Source organism: Pinus tabuliformis, chromosome 3_2 (genome assembly GCF_031772625.1).
Source record: "Pinus tabuliformis cultivar Carrire ecotype Pingquan chromosome 3_2, CPIR1, whole genome shotgun sequence".
Lineage (NCBI taxonomy): Eukaryota > Viridiplantae > Streptophyta > Pinopsida > Pinales > Pinaceae > Pinus > Pinus tabuliformis.
Genome location: NC_142302.1, coordinates 130534553 through 130539276, shown reverse-complemented (window position 1 = coordinate 130539276; position 4724 = coordinate 130534553). Strand labels below are relative to the sequence as shown.

Genomic DNA, 4724 nt, shown 5'->3' with positions numbered 1-4724 from the left:
ATACCCCTGAGAATTTATGCTTTGGCACAGTTCTTTAGCCGAGGACTGTCTCCAAAGAAACAACATGGGATATAGTACAAAGGAGCTAGCAAAAGGCGATATGCATGGCTTTTATGAATAAAGCACTTGGGCCGAGAATGTTTGAACTTACAACAAAGTCTTAGAACCTAATGCATAAATGGGTCAACGGCTTTAGTGTTATACGCCATATTTGGATGAATGAGTCAGTAGCTTTGGAATTTATCATTTATGCCAGATATAAAAACACAACACTTTCTATTAATAATAAAGGCATGAACAAGTTGGTAGCTAAGAAAGAATAATAGAAAGTTAAGAGGTAAATTTAGCAGTTTGGCTAAATTTAATGATGCACCAGATTTAAAAATTCCCAGCTAAAGCCTGATAAATTCCATAATTGCAAAATTGATAGTTAAGCTCAAATTTTCTCGCAGAAACAGGTAAGGAAAGTTTGAAGACTTGAAGAGAAAGTTTAGAAGACATATTTTGAGAAGGACAAAGGAAAAAATAAAAGATTCATGTAAGCATAGAAGTGAAAAATAAAATAAAAAAGTCTTATTCCAAAAATATCAATTCAAAATTCTTTATGGGCTGAATTTGAGCAACCAAGGCAGATGTAGGTGTGAGAGGATGGGTATGCAATAATGTAGTTGTGTTGGTTGTTAGTGTGTGATGGATTGTTGCTCGTGTGTATGGTGAATTGTTCAGTGATAATGGATTGTTGAAGGTATTTATAATGGTGGCTTTGGTGATTATGTGAAGTAACAAATTGATTTGTTTTGTAAAAGGGAATGGCTTCATGATTTGAGTATGAAAATTGTATGAAAGATGAATCATTGAGGTCATGCAAGTAGTAGCTTGTAGATTAGGGGTTGTATATCCTTCTAGTAGTTTCTAATAAATACTTAGGGGTTGAACCTCCTTTTATTGGTAGCTGATAAAATTAGGGGTTGTAGCTCCTTTCAGTTGTAGCTCATAAATCAAGGAGTAGAGGCTTCTTGTTGGTTGCAGGTAGAGAAATTTGTAATAGCAAGTTGCAGCTTACCTTGTGAAGATATTGAATAATTTTTTTGAAGAATTCATGTGTTCTATTTGTGTTTCTTATGTTATTTATTTCCATGCTCATATAAATTAATTACTAGAAATTTTATTGGTGTCCTAGTGACATTGTAAGTGAAAGAATTTTTTTAAATTCCTACAATACTGATTCACCCCCCCCAGCGTTGTCCTAGTTTCTATTAATTGGTATCAGAGAAAAATAGGTTACTTCATATCAATTTAACAACTAAAAGAAAGATCAAGGGATATGTCAAACTAGTTAGTGTAATGCCTCACTTAATCTTATCATGCAAATTTTATTAGTGTTTAAAATATCTGAAAATATTGACTTATAATTATCAAGAAATATTGGTAAATACCTTCATTTGGGAAACTGTAATTTTTATTTACTGATATAAAATTTATTATTGTTATTATTCAATTCCCAACTTGTCTTCTCAAATTTAATCTTGGATAGGATATGGTCTCCTTCCATTATTCCAATTTAAATATCCATATCCCCAAAATGTCCTCTCAAAATCTCCTTGGGAGAAGATATGGTCCTCCCCAATTAATTACCAAATTAAATATCCATATCTTATCCCCAAAATGTCCTCTCAAATTTACTTGGGAGAAGATATGGTCCTCCCCAATTAATTACCAAATTAAATATCCATATCTTATCCCCAAAATGTCCTCTCAAATTTACTTGGGAGAAGATATGGTCCTCCCCAATTAATTACCAAATTAAATATCCATATCTTATCCCCAAAATGTCCTCTCAAATTTACTTGGGAGAAGATATGGTAAGAAAATTCAAATGAAAGGATGAGGGGGTAGTTATGACATTAATGATAGCTAGTTGAGGTGGATAGGAGGAAGAGGCATAAAAGGGGAAGGATGATGAGAGGAGAGGGGGATCCTTGGTCTTGGTTTTGGTTTGGTTATGTTTAGGAGGATTTTGTTTTGGAGGAGGGATGTGGAGAAAGAGGAAGGAGATCAAACTTGGATTTGGAGAGTGTTTGTTAAAGTTGGACACACTACATCTGGTTGGACTTGGGATCGGAGGGCTAGGGAACCCGTGGAGATTTCCTGGGCTAGGAATTACTTCCTAGTTGGCTAGGAGTCAAATCCAGTCAGGTAGTCAAGAGGAGCATGGAGCTCAGGATAATCTCAACTAAGCTATTGGAACAGGTATTATCCGTCATTTATTTTAGTTACGTAAATTGTTACAAGTTATACATGTTGTAGATTAAATTAATTTATGTTCATGCTTATGATGTTTTATAAACCTGAAATTTTACTTGTTATGAAAATTAGCGAAATTTATTTGAATGAGTGTAGTAGTTGTTAGAGGACCTATAGTTGGGTCCTCACACATGGTATCAGAGCTTAGGTTCAAAATCTGGACCTTGAAGCCTGTTACTTTGTCGAAAGTCATAGCCAAAACCAAAGAGAGTAGTACCCTCTTGATATCCCCAACCTAGCATCTTTCCTATCATGTCGTGGAAGTAGTAAACAGTATTCATCCGAATAATCAAATGAGAATGTAAGGAATGTCACCTCTGATTCACATTTTCAAATCATCAGATATAGTTGAAGGTATGCAATGTGTTGCAAGAATATCAGGAGTTGCTTCCTTTGATTTTTTTGTTGCCAAAACAACAATCTGTTGATACTCCAAGTCAAATCTCAGAAATTCATCCTCATAGTTTTCCACCATGTTTGCAAGATGCCTGAGATTTTTTACATGCACTCCATTGGAAGCCAAGACCTGTGTATTTACAATATCCTCATAACCAATATTTATATCTGCAACCAAAACCTGAGAAATCAACACCATGTACAAATTCCATGACACCTACAATTGTACAAATTTCCTTTCAAATAAATATTTTATTTTGCACCTTTAATGGAACTGTATCACAACTAATCTCCACTAGAAGAAATACGATTCCATCGGCACACACAGATTCTGGTTTGCAGATTCTTTGTGATAAAAATGGCATTGTCTATCGACAGAATACTTATCAATAGAATATCAGATCAGTTGGTTGTAGGTTTGAGACCTGCATATGCCATTTCTGCATTTTCGTTGTTATCCCCGGTGACCAGGTTTCTATGTTGGCTCTCTGTTTTCCATTGTTCAATTTCCTCCTCACATTTTTTTTTAAATATGGGGTCAGAAGGGTTGGAACCCCCAACCTCCCAACCAACCAATGAATTTATTTAACCATGCCAACCAATGTTGAACTAGATGATTCATTCGATGAGAGACTTACTACCTCTACTTGAAACATACTCCTGCTCTCTGACTCTCTTGGCTCAGGATTAGTCCCTGATAAATCTTGAGAAACAGATTCTTCACCTATTAACTGACCTTCAGATCGTGTAGAATCTGGAACCACAGAATGGAGATTTGCAACAGAGCTCTCAGATTGCTCACCAAAATCACGAGGAACTGTGAATGATCCTCCTCCCTCTAAAGGCGGAGATGATTGAAATTCATTATTAAATGTACTCAGTTGCCTCATTTCCTTAGTACAAATAGAAGATTCACCTTGGATATTACTTGACTACGCAAGGTGAGAATTGGATGCTTCTAGATCCACAACAGTTGTTTGCCCAATCTGGCCAGCAATATCAAAAAGGTTACCACCATCCATGGCTCCACTTGACTCTCCCAGATAATGACTCCTATCATATGGGCAAGAATCAGAGGCCTGACCACTTCCAGAATCCCCCCATCTTCCAGAACATCCCGTCACTATTTCTCTGGATTGACTACTAGAGCTTTCACTAGGTGTCCCAAGCTCAGTCCCACCATGTCCATTTCAAATATCAAGCTACGCATCTTATATGCCATTCTCTACAAGATTAGAACTGAATCAGCCAAAATTGTCCTCAAGTCAATCCTTAATGAATATATCTGAATCACCCCTTAGTGATATAGACAAGGCCTGGATGGAAGACAATCTATTGAAGGCCAAACAAGCATTGGGTTATCCTCTGGAGACTTTAAGTAGCTTTGACGAGGATATTCATGCGGCTTATTTTGATACATTGCTCTACCTTGCATTCCAGCACGAGGAAAGTGAGAGGGCCAAGAAGTCCATGTACGTGGGAATTGGGCACTCTAGGCTTTCATTTCTAGGTCAGTTTGTGCAAAGCCTTGCGTTGGCAGAGTTCTTTTTACAGAGGTACCCAAGGGAGGGACCTGCTTGTCTTAGAGAGAAGGCTTTTGGAATGACCAACAAGAGGGTGTTGCCCTACTGGATCAAAGATGCCAACTTGGAAAATCTGATATTCCCCTGCGATGATATCACTAGGATGAAGCAGCATGAGCGTGAACCTGCTATCAAGCAAGTATTCCAGGCACTTATGGGAGAAATTTACCTATGTTTTGGCATGGCAAAAATCTACCGTGTCATTTTTGAAGCATTGGGATGGACCTAGATGCTGAATATTTTCAGTGAAAAGAAAGGCGACAACTAGAAGACATTGATTATCTCTCCCCTGAATATGAAGGGAAGTAGCTAACATGGAAAGAAATGGTTGCATACGAGCGTCCAGTTGATGCCTTATTTGCACATCCAAGGCTTTTCAGAGCATGTGTACCTCCTGGTATGCATAAATTTTGAGGAAATATTTGGGAAGTAAATGATCTA

The 4724-nt window shown here is 37.2% G+C and overlaps 1 pseudogene; it reads left to right on the top strand.

Moving 5' to 3' along the window:
• The first annotated feature begins 3975 nt into the window (after nt 1–3975).
• LOC149180163 (ribonuclease III domain-containing protein RNC1, chloroplastic pseudogene) lies at nt 3976–4512 on the top strand (annotated as a pseudogene).
• Nucleotides 4513–4724: the final 212 nt, after the last annotated feature.